Below are 18,539 nucleotides of genomic sequence, written 5' to 3'. Positions count from 1 at the left end.
TGAACTAGGATCATGTTAACAAGTTTAATTTACTTGTAATTCATTTGCTATTAAGTACATGATGTGAATAACAAACCATGTCTCAGGTGTATGTTCTACATGTAATTAATAAAAAGTGAAAATTTATAAGGCATGACTTTGTGTCTATTGCTTATCTGGGATTTCTGTTTTGGAATTTTCATTGTCAAGTGAAAACTTCACATAGAAATCTTTAGTAAGCATATTTTTAGGTTGGGCAGAAAGTAAACCAGACATGTCTAGAGCAGAAGAGTAGTGAGGGCATTTTATCTCAGAAGAAAATTAACTGCAGCAATAACTGACAGTGAGACCAAGCATAGGGTAGCATAAATGTTCTTTGCTGGCAGCAGACTATGTGGCTCTTGGCAACTTATCCTTTGATTATCTGTGGGGTTCTGTGAATATCAGTCTTTGCTTACTTTGTTAGTATGCTAGTTTTGGAGGTAAATGGCTGGAAAAACTTTAGGTTCTTTTGAGAAGCCTTTCTCTAAGTAAGAGAGAAGCTCTCAGAATAATAATAAAACAAACCATTAAGATATGAAATGAGCCGAGCAATGGTGGCTCACACCTTTAATACCAGCACTTGGGGGGCAGAGGCGGTTGGTTGGATTTCTGAGTTCAAGGCCAGCCTGGTCTACTGAGTGAGTTCCAGGACAACCAAGGCTATACAGAGAAACCCTGTCTCAAAAAACAAAAAAAATAAGATATGAAATGAATACCTTGTAGGCCTGATATTTCTTCTTTGTGTAATAGGGATAATATTGACTCAGTAGGACCATCAAGAATAATGGTAGTCACCTTAACCTTAACCCTGAGCCTAACTCTATCCTAACCCTCACCTCTAAATTTCCTAATGTCCTAAACCTCATTCTAAAAACCCTTATCCTAATCCAAACCATGACTGTTTAATCCCCTAGCCGTAACTCAAATCCTGCTTGCTGTGGGGCATATTTCTTAATTACAACTTTTGAAGTGAAAAACCCTTTATTAATCTTGCTCTTTTGATATGTTCAGATCCACCTTTAATCTGGGCTACAGATTCTTTTGACAACCCACATATATAAAGGACATTGAACAGGGTGGTGTTTTGTTTTTTGTACTTGCCCTACCTTTTTTTAAAGGTGATTTGTTTGTTTATTTGTGTTTTAAAACTGATATTAGTAAGCACTTATCTCTTCAGAATTCTGGTATACACTGAAATCAGGTCTAATATCCTGCAGCATAAAATCAATCAGTCCTTGATTTTCTAATTTACCTTGCCCAACAGCCTTTACTGGGACATTCTATTAAATAATCTTTCTATATACAAAGATTCATTCTCTCTATGATTTGAGCTATGTTTATCTACATAATGTGTACTAATAGAACTGTTGTTTTTTCTCTACTTTTCCACTAATGAAGATGTGCTGGCTACCAATAGTGCTCAACTGTTTTTCCCTTATGTCTCTGGCTTTTCTTCAGGGTTGACTGATACCTGTCATCTGGTGCAAGGGACCTGCAGTTTCCCTGAGCCCAGCATGAAGCCACAAAATAAGTCTCTTGTTTCCTAAAATCCCTCTTTAGTGTTAATGGTGTTAGCATTCTGTCTAAAACTCTACCTCACAGTTATCTGATGACAGCCAGGTATTCTCCTCCCCATAGTTACCTCTCTTTAAAGGCAGATGGAATATGTTCTATGGGTGTGAGGGGAGGTGTGGGTGAAGGGGATGATTCAGCAGGCTAATGCCTCCTGCTGAGATATTTCTTCCCCTGGAGGGACCATGCCTCACACTGAGACAGCTCTTCCCCAGGAGCAACCGCCCACAAGACTGTATAGAATAGAATATAGTTTATCCAGGACATGGGGAGGAGAGTTAAGAGGGTAGTAGAGCCAGAGAAAAGCAGAGAGTGGCAGAGTAGAGAAGTAGAGGCCGGGCATGAGCATGTGGAGAGAGAATGGGGAAGGGAAGAGCCCAAGAGGGCCAGAGAAAGAGAGAACAAAAGGGCAAGAGATCAAAAGAGAGGAAGGGGCAAGTAACTACATTTCCAGTGGGTCAGGCCTATCTGGCTGTTGCCAGGTAAACATGGGGGGGGGGAGCTTACCTGGCAGTTGCCAGGAAACTATGATGGAGTTTAGACAGAATGCTAAGAAATAACCAGGACAACCTTCCTCTTGTGGGTCAGATTGACACCTCCACTGCACACTGAGTACTGGGCTATGGAAGGTGTTCACCTTGATTACAGGAAGAAGGCAAGTGCTGTGAGGAAAGCTCAGGTAAGGTCTGGAGTCAGGTCCTGGTAGGTGCAGGATCATTGCTCTCAGAGGGGAGGAGCAGGCAGCTGAACAGCCAGAGCTGGAATGCTGGGTTCTCCCCCAGGGCAGGGTGGGGTGAGATTCCTTCTAAAGGATATGTATACATGCTAATGGAGTACAAACTTCTAAGATTTGTAAAAGGTCTGGCCCTGCACCGGAAGCACACATTAACCTTGAGGAGTGGTAAGACTCACTGGCCAATTGAGGCTTTCAGGCAGACCTGCCAATCAGACAAGGAGGCGTGTTCTTCCGGGTGCCATTCTGCATGTTCACTGTGCCTGTGTAGGCTTGAATTTCCTCTGTGCCTTGCTCTGAGCTCTGCTGTGGGTGCTGTGTGGAGACATCAGGGAAGCTCTGAAATTGAGTCATGGTGAGCACAGGATCACTGCCCACACTGGGTAGGGGCAGGTGGCTGAGCAGTAGGAGCTGGGGTGCTGGGTCCTCTCTGGGGCTGCATGGGAAGGATCAGCCAGATGTGACCACCTGTGAGGTCCCTGGTGATCAGGAGGTGACCTCTGAGTAACATCACTATCATGGATGATTCTGAATCTGCACAAAACATTTGGGTCAGTTGCTTTCTTGTAGAAATGTGTGATTTCTCTGATTCTGCAGCACACGTGTCCAAACTATTTTGTCTTTTGTAGAATACATTAAGAAGACAGGCATAGCTGGGCAGTGGTGGCTCATGCCTTTAATCCCAGCACTTGGGAGGCCTAGGCAGAGGCAGAGGCAGGCGGATTTCTGAGTTTGAACCCAGCCTGGTCTACAGAGTGAGTTCCAGGACAGCCAGGGCTACACAGAGAAACCCTGTCTCAAAAAACAAACAATCAAATAAACAAACAAAACCTGTTTTCAAGAAAACAGGAATAAATCTAACAGATTCATTTTCATGCATTACTTGTTTTTGTTTTGTTTAGTTTTTAATTTTTTTTCTGTTGTAGTTTTTTATATTGCTTTATTTTTTACGTTTTGTGTTTGATTTTTATGTGGTTAAGGGACTTTTTTCTCCAATCTGTTGAGTTTTTTGGATGCTTCTTGCATATTAACAGGCATATTCTTTGGTTTAGGAAATTTTTCCTTTATGATATCATTGAAAATATTTTCTAGACTTTTGGGCCGAAATTCTCCTTTTTCATTTATCTGTAGTTTTTCCCTTCTCACATGTTGAAGAATTCCTGGTTGTTTATTGCCAGGAAACTTTTAGTATCCACATTTTTTGACTGCTGTATCCATTTTGTTTTATTCATCCTTAATATTTGAGACTCTCTCTTCCTTTCCTGTTCCCTGGGTGAACCTTGTCTCTGTAGTTGTCAGTGCACAGGCAATTTCAATGCTCTGCTCTCAGGGACTTAGCAACTCCTTAAGTCATTTCCTGCCTCCATCACCTGCTGCTGTTGTCACGTGTGCTTGTTATATACACGGAAAACCAGCTACAGCTGCTATCTATGTTTGTTCCCTGTCTCTGTTCTCTGCACATGCCCATCTCTATTCTCGTTTTTTACTCTCAGGTCTTTCTTTCTCTCTTCTCCCTGTCTGTCTGCCTGTCTGCCTGTCTGCAGGTCCTCTTTCCTGCCTTAATGCCTTCTCCAGGTTCTCACTCATCTCCCTTCTTCCAAACCATGTGTTTTTTTTTTTTTTTTTTTTTTTTTTTGGTTTTTGAGACAGGGTTTCTCAATGTAAGCCTTGCTGTCCTGGAACTCACTCTTTAGACCAGGCTGGCCTTGAACTCAGAAATCCCCCTACCTCTGCCTCCCAAGTGCTGGGATTAAAGGTGTGTGCCACCACTGCCAGGCTAAACAACATCTTTTGTACCATATCTGTTGCATGTTTTTATTTCTCAGGACCTGCTGTGATAGGTTAGCTTGGATTTCTTGGTGACATATTTTCCTGGTTATTATTTATTATATTCATATGCTGGTGTCAATTCCTCTGGGTTTGAAGTGATTATTGATTTAGGTACTGATTTCTTGATTTGTCGTGCTTGGGTGGAAATTTTGTTCCTGGGTTACTGTTTGATGTCTGGATTTACAGAAAATTTTGCCTGAGTTTTGCCTTTTTTACTGGCCTGTTTGGTGGGTATGCTCAATGGGGAATGCTGGGTAATGTTGGGAGCAGGGAGAAGAGGTGGGCAGGAAGAGATGATCTTAGCATCCACAGGAAGACATAGTCAGGACAGAGGTAAAGCTGCCTCTGGTGTTTAGTACAGTGCTAGGGGAAAACTGTGATCATTGCATCTGGGATAACAGACAGTGTGGTAGATCTATAGAAAGCTTACCTGTGTCCTGGCAGGTAAAGCATGTGGTTGAACAAGGACTCTCTGCCCAAGTGGGGCTGAGACACAGGGATGAGGCAGGAAAGGAAGGGCAGGTGGGCATTGTCTATCTTACCTATAAGATGATGCACAGGTGGAGAGGCAACTTCCACTGGTATTCTGTCTCAGATTAAGAACAACTAATATTAGGATCTGCAGTAACAAATAGTGAGGCAGGTCTTTGGACACAGTACCTTTTCTACAGCCATGCATGGCTTGTAGTTGAACATGATCATCTTTCAATAACAAGGGCCTCAGGCACAAAGATGAGTTTGTAAAGTCCAGTCAATTCTGTTTCTAAGAGTGCACAAAGTCCACTTGAGCAAACATCCTATTACAACGCCCCCTTGTCAAGAGACAGTCAAGGTACAACTGCAGGGTTAAGCTACATATTGATAACTAATACACCTTACAGAGGAAAAGTTAGCCTACCCATCATGGTGGTCAGATGATTTTTCCCTTTAATTGGTTCCTGCAGATTATGCCAGACATGCAGTTTTTACAATTTTAACTTGCTGACTTGCATGTTAATGTCCCAATCTTGTTGTAACTGCAATAAATAACCAGAACCCCTATACTTGGTCTCTCAGTTTTGATATCATGTGAGGCTGACTGGTGAAAATCCTTATTCCAGATCTCATAATAAAGACCTCCATGTGTTTGCGTTGCAATAGGCTCCTTGTTGGTCTTTGGGGTCTCTGCGATGTGGACATAACATCTTAGTGCATTGATCCAAAAACTGAGGACTCCCAACTAAAGGATTGAAAGGCTGGTGTTTAAGATGCACCATTGTTGTTTTTGGGTCAGTGGCTTGCCTGTCAGGTTTGAGTTTGCGTGCCTTGATTTTCAGATTTTTCTTGAGTATATGTGGAGGGAGATGGCTAAATTGAATGTGGAATACTGCTACATTAGATAAGCTGGAAAGTCATAGCACCAAAGTGCTTCAAAGATATTCCAGAGTCTGGTATAGTGGACGCTGTGCCTCTGGTCTTAATTTCTGGGAAGGTTAGAGCAGACTTGGAACCCTGCTAGAGGACTCACAGCTGCCAGCCTGTCTTCATTTTCTCCTCTGTCCAAGTGGAGGAATCTGCTGGGTAGCCTTTACCGCCCCCTTTTGGCTGTCTGTTATGAGTGTGGCACATTGTTTTTCTGTGACTGAGATTAGAAATAAGACTGTTTTCATTCCAATTGATTTAGTTACTTATCCCTCACCTTGGGTTAAATCCTTTTTACCAACAAAACTAAGACCCATTGACTAGTCCATGACAGAAAATTCAACCACGTTCTTCCTATCTTGTTTTATATGGTGGAAAGGACAAATATCTCATTACTTCCCTCTCGTTCTACCCTGGACCAAGTCCATAGGTGACTCTGTAGTTTTGGAGTTGTCATTAGATGGAGGGTTGTTCTTCATCTATTCCAACAGAGTTAGCATATCTTTCTTGGACCAGAGATCCTGTCCTTTGGGGAGGCCATTTCCAGGTCTGTGGGGCAATCTGCTTCTCTATCCACCTTCCAGTTGTTTTAGCCACATCTTTGGTAGCACTCCCTTGGGAGCCCAAGGTTAAAGACACCTCACACAAGGGCAGCACAGCCTTTGAATTCTCCATTCCAGTGTATTCTTCCCTGCTCTGAGCAAGTGCCCTCTCCATTTTGTCCTGGCTCAGCCACAACTCCAAGTCCCTCATGGAGTGGCTAGGGCTCCTGTAATTTATATGGTTAAATCATTGGTTTTGGAGTTTTACAAATTCCTCATTTATTATTGTATCTATGCCATAGTTGTTTTCAGTTCCCAGCATTTCAGAGCTACAGTCATCTGAAGCAACCTCAGTTCAGGGCATGCCCTCATCAGAATGGCTGGTTGCTATGTCTGTAAGAGATAGTGTTGATAATTGATTAGGAAGGCTCTTCCACTTAGGGTGGCACTATCCCAAAGCAAGTGGTCCTGAGCTGGATGAGAGAGCAGGCTGAGCATGAGACAGAGACCAAGCAAAAGAGCAAGCCAGGAGACAGTGTGTGTCCATGTTTTTTTGCCTTCAGTTTCTACTCTAAGCTCCCAAAATGTTGGACTGTGATCTGACAGAACCATGCACAACAACCACTTATTACCTGAGATGCTTTTGCTCAGAGGATTCAATCACAGGAGCAGAGTAGCAAGTTAGAACAACAACACGGTATCAAAGGGTTATTTTGCTGCTGTACACAATCTATGTTGTAGATTGCATTCTTGTGGATAAGAACAAATTTTGGGTAGAAAGGTTTTTGTATTGGTTGGTGTCTTTAACTCTCCACTGGGGGTCCTGCCTGACTGCAGATGTGGCCTCTTCACCATCCATATCTCACTGCTATGCATCTCAGCTAAGATCAACCCCATAGACTCCTTGTCACCCTCCAATTCATGCTCTCTGGCACATCCTAAATGTACCCCCTTCCTTCCCCTGGCAGCTGCAGATTTTGATTCATTTTCCCCCTCTGGCCCTCTCTTGTCTCTCGCCACACCTTTTGCTGCTTCTACCCGATTCCTCTTTCTTATCTGCTCTCCCATCCAGTTCTCTCTCTTCCATCTGCCTCCTATGATTGCTTATTCCCCCTTCTGAGTGGGAATAATTCAACCGTTCTCATTTGGGCCTTCCTTCTTGTTTAGTTTCTTTGTATCTATGGAGTATAGTGTGGGTTTCCTGTATTTTATGATTATTATTCACTTGTGAGTACATACATGCACATGCTTTTAAGTCTAGGTTACCTCACAGAGATGATAGTATTTAGCTGTATCCATTTGCCTGCAAAATTCATGATGTCACTGTATTTAATAGCTGAATAATATTTCATTTTTTAAATGAACCACATTTTCCATATCCATATTTCGGTTGAGGGGCATCTGGATTCTTTCCAGTTTTAAGTTTTTGTAATTAAAATGGCTATGAACTTAGTAGAGTCCCTACTCTAAGTCGCATGCCTTCACAGACTCTCTACTGTATCTTCTGTTTGTCCTTTGAGAGGATGTGGGCCCCTGGGTACCCATGATGGTGTGTCAAGTCTGTATTGGGTTATGTGCATCCTCGCTACTGGGGCCAGAAGTGTCAGCCCAGTGAAAGGAACAGATTCCAATGATAGACAGCAGCTTTGGGACAGCTCCTGCTACAGTAGTTGTAGGACCATCATGATGACTGACCTGCAATCTGCTACTTAAGGGCCCGGGTCCTTTGTCCAGCCTGTGTGTGTTATTGTTTGTGGCTCAGTCTCTGAATGTCCCCAAGGATCAAGGATAGTTAAGTCTGCTAGTTTTCCTGTGGAGTTCCTATCCTCTTCAGGGCCCTCAATCTTCTCCCACACCCTTCCATTAGAGTTACCAAGGTCTATGCAATGTTTGACTGTGGATCCATTACTGCTTCAGTCAGCTCCTGGGTGGAGCCTCTCAATAGACAATTATGCAATGCTCCTGTGTGGGAGCATCAAAGAGTATCCTTAATAATGTCATGGATTGGAGCTTGTCCACGTATGTCTCCAATTGAATGAGTTTTCATTGGCCATTCCTTCAGTCTCTGCTCCAGATTTACCCCTGAATTTCTCTTAGCCAGGACAAATTTTGTTCTGGGTGTCTCCAGTGTTGTGGTTGAATCTGACCCTTCAGCTTTCTTCTCATGCTCCCATACATTCCCCATTTGGACTCTGTCCCTAAATCACATAAGATACTGTGCACACATTTGCTGTTCAATGCTATGCTATTTTGCAAACCTGGTGGTTTTATATTTTAACTTTATTCATTCTGTTTTTGTTTTTCTAGACCAAATTTCCCTGTGAAGCACTTCCTGTTCTAATTGTAGATATAGAAACCACATAAGCCACCTGACATATTTTTGTTAAGTAGGCACATGATTTTGTGCTGCTCTTAGTCTACATCTTTCATTTTGAAATTCAGCAAAATATATAGATTATATTCTATTTCTCCAGATGGCTTCTGCTCACATCATTAATATTATCTGATTCTTCAGAGTCATTGAATTGCAGGTGTATGATGTTCTGCCTAACTCTGTGTTTCTTCTGAAATTTTGGATAAATAAGTGTGTTATACGTGTGTGCATGACTATGAATGTGTGCCTCATCTTTACTGTTGTCAGAAGATGTCCTCAGAATTCATGATCATGAAGAAATGGACAGGTGTTGGTCCACATGTGTATGTCAGAAATTGACCACCATTATGTGGAAGACCAGCAAGAGCTTCCATCTCATGAGCTATATCTCCTGAACTACCTTCTTTATTTCTGATCAACATATACATTACTAATATTTTCACTTGTCTATTTTTAACTGTTTAAACATACATTCCCTTCTAGTAAAATTTAATTAATTTTTCTGTTTAAACTGGTTCACTGCATGTTTTTCGAGATGAATACAGTACTGCAGCGAATGCATAATTCTTTGCAGTAACTTCATTAAAGAACTGTGAGTTCATTCTGTCATTTTTGTTTCCTGCTTTATTTTTGTAGCAGAGTGAGGTTCTTAACATGTAACTTTTGCTGTCCTGAAACTCATTGCATAGACCGTGCTGGCATCCAGCTCAATGATATCCACCTTCCTGTACCTCTGCAATTAAAGACATGAGCAAATACACACAGCTTGCCCATCACTTTTGTAGTTAGTAATTTTTCATCCAGCTTTTCAGATGTGTGCTAAGTACAGTTGATCTGTTTCCCTCTGCATATCCCTCTCAATTGCCATTTGTGTTGCAAGGCTATATCCTATTCTAAGGGTTCAGGAGTAACACAGGTGAACCCTGTGTCAAGGGTTCAAGTGTCAATATTTCAAGTTTCTTCTAAACTGACATAGTGATTATAATTTGTGTGTTAGAAAATAAGTGGAGGAATCACCTGAATTATTTAATTATATTGTCTAGGAAGCATAACCTTACTTTGTATTGATGTCAGTCACAGGCTTTGTGTTGTATACATGTGTGTGATATTTTAGGAAGCAGTGAGTTTCGATGATGTGCATGTGAACTTCACTGCAGAAGAATGGAATTTGCTGGATCCTTCCCAGAAAAATCTCTACAAAGATGTGATGCTGGAGACCTACTGGAACCTCACTGCTATTGGTAAGATTGAATTTTTTTTTTTGCTTCTCAAAATAAGGGAAAATGTTTCTGGGTTACTGATGATCATCTCTTATTTCAATAGAGAACAAGTAATATTGTGTTGAATAAATCAAGTTGATTGCTGTGAAAATTCAGAGTAACTTGAATTTTGCCTAATTCCAATACCATATCATGGATTTTCTTGTACCTTGGTTTTAGGCTATAATTTGGAAGTCCATCATACTGAAGAACTACATCAAACTTCTAGATGTCATGAAAGGTATTTTTGGGGGGGAGGGAGTTTCAAGACAGGGTTTCTCTGTGTAGCCCTGGCTGTCCTGGAACTCACTCTGGAGACCAGCTGGCCTCGAACTCAGAAATCTGCCTGCCTCTGCCTCCCAAGTGCTGGGATTAAAGGTGTGCACCACCACCGCCCAGCTATGAAAGTTAATTTTAATGTTTAATCGAATACAAATATGCCTGTGAGGAAATTTTAATATCATCTAGATGTTCTAAAGGAAAGCAAGTGTGTAAAATATGAGTCATTTTATTGTAACTATGATTATAATATTCTCCCAAAACTATGTACCTTCATGTCAGTTATCTGATTGGTGTTTGCAAGGCATTTCTGTAAACAAGAAGAGAAGGAAACAATGCCTTAAGAGATTTTTTTTAATTGATTTGTATCTCCATTAGAGCTATGTTGTGGAACTACCAATTTGTATAGTCTCACAATATTTAGATGTTGCACATTGAATAGTGATAAACATGTATCCATAACCTTCTAATAATCAAATAGTCCATGATAAAGTTGGTGACACTCATATTCTTATAGTGAAATTTTTAATTTTATTGTTTTGTCAGTTTATGAGAATCGAGAATGTTGTTTTGGAGAAACATTAATCATGTGTATAATGAACAAAATTCAATGCATGTGAATTCAATGTGGAAACATTTCATTTGTTCCGCTTTTTTTTTAATGGTGGTATCAATTGTCAGAATGGATGAAACCATGTGAGCATAGGGATACTAAAAAACAACAACCTCTGTCTATTTCACAACAATGAGAAGATATGTAGTATTCTGCCTTTGGTAGACTTTCTGAATATGATAGGTGTTTACAATTAATTGTTTTTGTGACTTTACCCAAATTCACACTTCAGAAAATCTTTATGGGTACTAGAAGTTTCCAGTTCTTCTGTTCATCCTGTTTCACAGTGCTGTTGTGGTGTGTTGCACACTACAGGAAAAACTTAAGAATGCAATCAGAGTTTTAATGCTCTTAGTTGTTCCATTTTATTCTGACCTATGAATGCATCATGTAGAAATCTCATATAGAAAAAGGATGTTATAAATGTGAGCCATGTAGTAAATACTCTTACCATCACAGGTATTTTCAAGCACAACCATGAACATCAAAGTGATAAAAGCATAAGATCTGAGTGTTCTTTATTATGAGACCAACTGTAAAATTGACTCATAATGATAAAATGATTGATCAGGTTAATAAATGTGGTAAAGCTTTCACATGTGCCCATTACTGTTGCAGGCATGAAAGAAGTCATACTGGAGAGAAACCTTATGAATGTACCCAATGTGGTAAAGCCTTTTCATGTCACAGTAATCTCCAAAGACATAAAAGAACACATACTGGAGAGAAGCCTCATGAATGTAATCAATGTGGTAAAGCCTTTTCATGTCACAGTAATCTCCAAATACATAAAAGAACACATACTGGAGAGAAACCTTATGAATGTGACCAATGTGGTAAAGCCTTTTCACAAAACAGTAGACTCCAATATCATAAAAGAACACATACTGGAGAGAAACCTTATGAATATAACCAATGTGGTAAAGCCTTTTCATATCACAGTCATCTCCAAAGTCATAAAAGTACACATCTTGGAGAGAAGCCTCATGAATGTAATCAATGTGGTAAAGCCTTTTCATGGCACAGTCATCTCCAAAGACATAAAAGAACACATACGGGAGAGAAACCTTATGAATGTAATCAATGTGGTAAAGCCTTTTTACAACACAGTAGTCTCCAATATCATAAAAGAACACATACTGGAGAGAAACCTTATGAATGTAATCAATGTGGTAAAGCCTTTTCACAACACAGTAGTCTCCAATATCATAAAAGAACACATACTGGAGAGAAACCTTATGAATGTAATCAATGTGGTAAAGCCTTTTCACGTCACAGTCATCTCCAATATCATAAAAGAACACATACTGGATAGAAACCTTATGAATGTAATCAATGTGGCAAAGCCTTTACAAGTTCCAGTTATCTCCCATATCATAAAAAACCCATACTAGAGAGAAATCTTATGAATGTAATCAGTATGGTAAAGGCTTTACACAACTGGGTCATCTGCAATATCATAAAAAAAAACATACCAGAGAGAATTCTTAGATATGTAATCAATGTGGAAAAAATCATTTATAATTGAAAATTCTCCAAAGACATACATGTTCACATACTGGAGAGAAACTGTGTGAATGTAATTAATATGGTAAAAGCCTTTTCAGAAAATTTTTGTCTCCAAAACCATAAAACAACCCATATTGGAAAGAAACCTATGAATGTAATCATTGTGGTGAAAGGGTTAAAATTTTCAAAAACTTCTAGCATGCTGAGAGGAACCAAGAGTACAGGTCAGCGCGTTCATGAACTCTGTGTTTCAGAAATTTGGCTGACCACAAGATGGTTGAGTACGAATAGGCTGTTGAGTATAGCCTATACAGAATATTCTCCCTGACTGTTCCCTTTCTGGGGCATCATCCTTCAACAGGATGTTTTGGTCTTAGAAAAACTGCAGAATGTTACTTTGCAGAATGTTCCTTTGCACACGGAAAGTCTCAGCCAGGGCACAGCAGCCCTTCAGGGTACTACAGGAGATGACTCCAACAAAACCTCAAGAAACTGTGAGTGCTGAGTTTCCAAAGTGCTCCACAAACATCACTGTTTGCTGACATCAAGCATATTCTGTCCTCACTGTAATTCTTTTCTAAAGCTACACTCTCACATAGACCAGGAGGGTCTCAAATTCATAGCAATCCTCATACTTCTGCCTCCATCATGCAAGAGTTAAGGCAAATCCCATCATTTCTGGCTGTTAAGAAGACTATTGAAATTTTATTTGTTCACTCTCTTCAGACTATCCTACACCTTTCCAATTTGCTGATTTTAAGAACTCAGGCACTATGTTAATAGTTTTAGGAATGAGAAATCTAAGCCTTAGTAATGTTACATAATACCTACAAAGATTATAAGGTTATATTGTTAAAATAAGCAGAATTGAAGACTGTATCCAAAGTTTACTGAGTAATGGGATTTGCTGTAGCTCATATCCACAGTGTGTGTGGAGTTGAGTGTTCGGTCCCTTTTGCAGAAAAATTAGGATGGATGGCCATTTTAAAAAGACTGAATCTCCCAATCCAAGAAGAAGGGAGATCTTTTAATTTTCTAGTGTTTCCTCAATGTCTTCCTTCAGTGTTTTGAAGTTTTCATTGTACAGGTTTTTTATTTTTGAATGACAGCATGAAGAGACAAGAATCTCTCATTTTATAGAACCTCAAAGCAATGCCTACCTAAGAAGCTGTTAATTATATTATTATTATTATAAAAAAATGACAAAAGAAACTATGCCACACTTTTTTTCTTTATTTTCTGTCTCAATCTTCTTAATTATGTGATTTCTAAAGAATAAAAGAATTTAAGTTAATTTATCTGACTTGAAAGCTTAAACTACAAATTCTCTGTTACTTACTGTTTTCATCTAAGTTCTAGAAAGCTAAACCATAAACATTATATTTGTTTGAGCAAAGGATAATTCTTGTCCAAACTAAAAAAAATGAACATTTTCTTTGTTTTCTTGTTTTTCATCTATTTTCAAAATAGGGTCTAAATTTCCTACTACTTCCATGGCCTTCTACTGACATTTATCAAGCACTGAAATTACCAGCACACAAAGGCACATCCACTGGTGTTCTGTAACTTTCTCTACAAGATTAACTAGAACCTATCATCTATAATATAGGAGTTGTCATTTATTTACTATGTGAATAGTAAATAAAATGAACATATACGTTTTTCCTGAGCATCTGCTCCTGGTTTTGCATTTGCTTTTTATAGAAGCCGTTTACTAACACATTAAACCCTATACCACCACATATAGTATTGAAGTCCTGTATTCAACCACAAAGCAGCTGACTTGTGGGGAGCAGACAGAAGGTGACTATCATCCTTGCAGCCATCTTGAGCCATCTACCCTGACAAGAGGCTTCATTACAACAGCCTACAACAGCTGAGCACACTCTGATAACATCTTGGTTTAGATACCCAGGATCTTTTCTTGGGTGTGTGAGATTGAAGGTGTGTGACTTAAGGGTGTGACTTAGAGATCAGATTTAGAGACAAGACCTAAGGGCATGGCTTAAAGGTATGACTTAGAGGCGTGGCTTAGAAGTGAGACATAGAAAAGGCGAGAGGCAGACAGAAGAAATTATTATTAAGAGTAGGAATTAGGAGAGTACAACTTGGAGTACAATTATGAGTTAGATTATGGGTAGGAATTCGGCAGAGTAGGAATTAGGCATTGAGGAAGAAGACACTTGGACTAGAGAACTCAGAAGAATTATCAGTTATTAGGTACTTGGCACTTGGAGGAAGAACAGAGAATTAGGCATTAGAGTCTGGACAGGGACACTCAGGCCACGCCCACACCGTCCTCCGGCCACGCCCATAATGACATCACCGCACAGAGTGACAGGTCAGCTGGAGGCCTTTAGCATAGGTCTTAGGGCAGCTCAGGGCAAAGGATGGGGCTGAAAGCTGATTTGCATAAATTAGGTTAAATTATAATACAGCTCAGGGCAAAGGATGGGGCTGAAAGGAGCTGATTTGCATAAATTAGTTCAAATTATAATACAGCTCAGGGCAAAGGATGGGGCTGAAAGGAGCTGATTTGCATAAACTAGCTTAAATTATAATACAGCTCAGAGCAAAGGATGGGGCTGAAAGGAGCTGATTTAAATAAATTAGGTTAAATTATAGTACAGCTCAGGGCAAAGGATGGGGCTGAAAGGAGCTGATTTAAATAAATTAGGTTAAATTATAATACAGCTCAGGGCAAAGGATGGGGCTGAAAGGAGCTGATTTGCATAAATTAGCATAAACTACAATAAAGCTCACAGAACTCAGGAACTGTAAACTCTATAGCCACTGAAACCTCCAACCACAGCCTGACTCCGCCCACTTCCCTCATCCAGGCTCCTCACAAATGCACACCAAGGCCACGCCTATTGCATAACCCCACCCACACACGCCAACAGGAAAACAGTGTAAAAAGACCCCACCCAAACAGACCTGGCCCCACCCACAACACTCACACCGACTCCTCCCACACTTAACAGGCCACGCCTACTCCATGAACCCCGCCCACACGCATAAAAAGATCTCAGAATCTGTAAATACTAACCAGATTCCCCTGGCCCCGCCCACAGTGCCTGGCCCCGCCCACTTACCTGACTCCTCCCACACTCAGGTCACCACAGCCACGCCCCATAAACCCCACCCACCCAGGAACTGTAAATAAACTGGAATTTACACTGACCCCGCCCCCCGCGCTGGCCCCGCCCCGGCCGCCATGTCTCCCACGGTCGCCGCGTTCCCTCCTCCGACTCGGCCCAGTTCGGAGCCGCAGGAGACACGAATCCGGATAGAACTGGATCCGTGCGGCCCAGGGTGGGCGGAGCCTCGGCTCACCGTCGCTAGGCCCCGCCCACCGCTTCCGTCCGCGCTTCCATTTCCGGGGAGGGCGGAGCTGCGCCTTTGGAAAGGAGGGGAGGCCCTTCCACCCGGAGACGTGGCGCTGCTTCCGGTTCCCGGGCTCCCGCGAGGGGACTTCCGGTCAGGCTCACCTCTGACCCTCCGGATGGAAGCACCGCGGCTCCCGCCGACCCCGTCGCGCTCTCTGTGACGTCACAACCGGCGACCGGGACGCGCTCCGGCCCACGGCGGCGTCTCCACAAAACCCTGGCGGCTGCGGAAGCGGCCATGGAGCCGCCGATTCGTCCCGTGATTCACCGCGGTTCCCTCCTACACCGTCGCGCCGGCCGTGACGTCACAGCCGGCGACGAGGACGCGCTCAGCGGCGTGGCGGCGGCGCGCGATCCGTCGCGGGCTTCTGACGTCACAGGGAGCGCGACTGAGTCCCGCGAACCCGACCGCGTCCGTCAGAGGCCGCACCGAATCGTTGTCGCTGCCACCGCCGCGGACCCTGGAGGCGTCGCGCTGACCGTGACGTCACAGCCGGCGACGGGGTTTCCCTGAGGCCGCGGCAATCGATCCCGTGATTCCCTGCGGCGACACCGGCCCCGTCCATACTAATCAGTTATCAATAATAGTGCTAATCAATAAATCGTGGCGCAGGCCTTTGTTCCAGCACTCGAAAGGCAGAGGCAGGGGCATGACGGTGATGGGATGATGATGACGGTCAGTAATCGTGATAATCGGTAATCAGTACTAATCAATGACTAATAATCGATGCTAAAACTGATCAGTAACCATGATAACCAATGATCGATAACCAGCCGTTACTGCCTATCGGTAATCAATACCGATCAATAATCGATAATCATTTATCGATAATTAATAACCAATACTGATCCATAATTGACTATAGCAGTCAATGCAAATCAATAGTCAATTTGGGATCATCCTAATATAAATATAAATATAAATATAAATATAAATATAAATATAAAATGTGCAACGAAATACGAAAATAAAATTATAATGAAGTAAAATGCAAAGTATAAAATATGAGATAAAATGAATAAAAATATAAAATAAAATATTAAATACGAAAAATCTAAATAAGATAAGAATATAAAATATAACAAATAACAATGTAGTAAAGTAAATAAAAATGGAATAAAATAAAGTATAAATATAAAATTAAGTAAACAAAATAAAAATATAAAATAAAAGGTAAAATATAACATAACAAATAAATAAAATATAAAACAAGCTATAGAGAGATAAATTATTATTATTTATTATTATCAACATTATGACGTATGGGAAGCACAGTTTGTTAAACAGCGTCTGACAGGAAATGACGCGTGTAGAATAATATTTAACAATTTTATTTCCCTTACACAGCCCGGTGTAGAATTAAAAGTCCGATCAGATTTTTATTTTAAATCTTTAATTTATTTTATATTATATTTTGTATTTGATTTCATATTTTATATCGTTTTAAAACGATTTACTTTTATTTTTATGTTTCATATTTTATATTTAATGTATTTTATATTTTATTTTGATTTTATATTTATATTCATAGTATGTTTAATACTTGTTTTATATTTTACACTTTATATTTTATTATATATTTTAAAGATTAAATTTATTTCTTCTTTTATACTTTGTTTTAATTTATATTTAATTTTTATTTTATATTTTACATTTACATAATATTTTACATATATAATTTTTATATTTTATATTTAAATTTATATTTTATACTTTGCTTTATTTTTTATTTCATATTTTATATTTATAATTTGTATTTTACATTTTATATTTTATCGTATAAATTTTAGTTTATTTCATTTTAATATTTATTTCTTATTATATATTTATAATATATCATATATAACTTATGATATTTTGTATTTTATATTTAATGTTATATTTTATATTATTTTATATATTACTTTAATTTTTTTAATTTTCTATTTCCTATTTTATTTTATGTTTTAAATTGTTTTTTATTTACATTTACATATATATCATATTTATAGTTTGCATCTTATATTTTATTATATATTTAAATTTTATTTTACACTTTATTATGTTTTATATTTTATTTTTATGTTATATTTCATATTTTATATTTCATATTATTTTCTATTTTATTTTGCTTTCATTTTTTAATTTTATATTTTATATTTGATGTATTTTACATTTTATTTACTTTTTATTTTATTTTCATTATATTTATATTATATTTTATACTTATGATTTATAAGTTACATATTTATTATATATTTTAAATTTAAATTATAATTTTATATATTTACATTTAATTTCATATTTTCTATTATTTAATATTTTGTTTTCTTTATTTGTTATTTTATATTTTATATTTGATTTATTTTATATTTCATTTCATATTTTATATTTACGTTTTATATTTTACATATATTTTAAATTTTAAATTTTGTTTTATTTCATTTTATATTTTATATTATTTATTTCATATTAATATTTATATTATATTCTATGTTTTAGTTCATATTTTATATTATTTTCCATTTTAATTTACTTTTTTTAATTTTGTATTATAAATTTTATATTACCGAATTTCATTTGTCATTTTAGTTTATTTTTATTTTATATTTTATATTTACATTTACATTGTAATTATTATCGATGTTTTATATTTAAAATTTTTTCCATTGTAGTTTAATTTAATTTTTAATTTTATATTTTAGAATTTATATTCGATGTATTTTATATTTTATATTTTATTTTTATATTTTATGTTTTATGTTTTATAGTTGATGCATTTGATTGATGAATTCGGAGATGCGGCTCCATCATCTCTATCGATTTTCTGATGATTTATTTCCCAGCCGACACAACACAGAGAAAAATACATAAGGGACGAGGAGAGGCCCTGAGACCCTGGCGGACATGGTTGTCCAAGGCAGGCGGCAAAGAAAGCACTGGAAATTATTGATTAATCATAATTAGTTGTTATTTCAGGGGGGGTCCTGCGAATTTATACACATATCTGAATTTTTGTTTATTATACACATATTTA

At 38.7% G+C, this 18,539-nt stretch overlaps 1 pseudogene; it reads left to right on the top strand.

The window, feature by feature from the left end:
• Positions 1 to 11,183: 11,183 nt before the first annotated feature.
• Positions 11,184 to 12,256, top strand: LOC143437254 (uncharacterized; annotated as a pseudogene).
• The last annotated feature ends 6,283 nt before the right edge of the window (positions 12,257 to 18,539 follow it).

The sequence above is a fragment of the Arvicanthis niloticus genome, chromosome Y (assembly GCF_011762505.2).
Source record: "Arvicanthis niloticus isolate mArvNil1 chromosome Y, mArvNil1.pat.X, whole genome shotgun sequence".
NCBI lineage: Eukaryota > Metazoa > Chordata > Mammalia > Rodentia > Muridae > Arvicanthis > Arvicanthis niloticus.
Note: the sequence above shows the minus strand (reverse complement) of the source record. Positions and strands in the feature narration are given on the sequence as shown.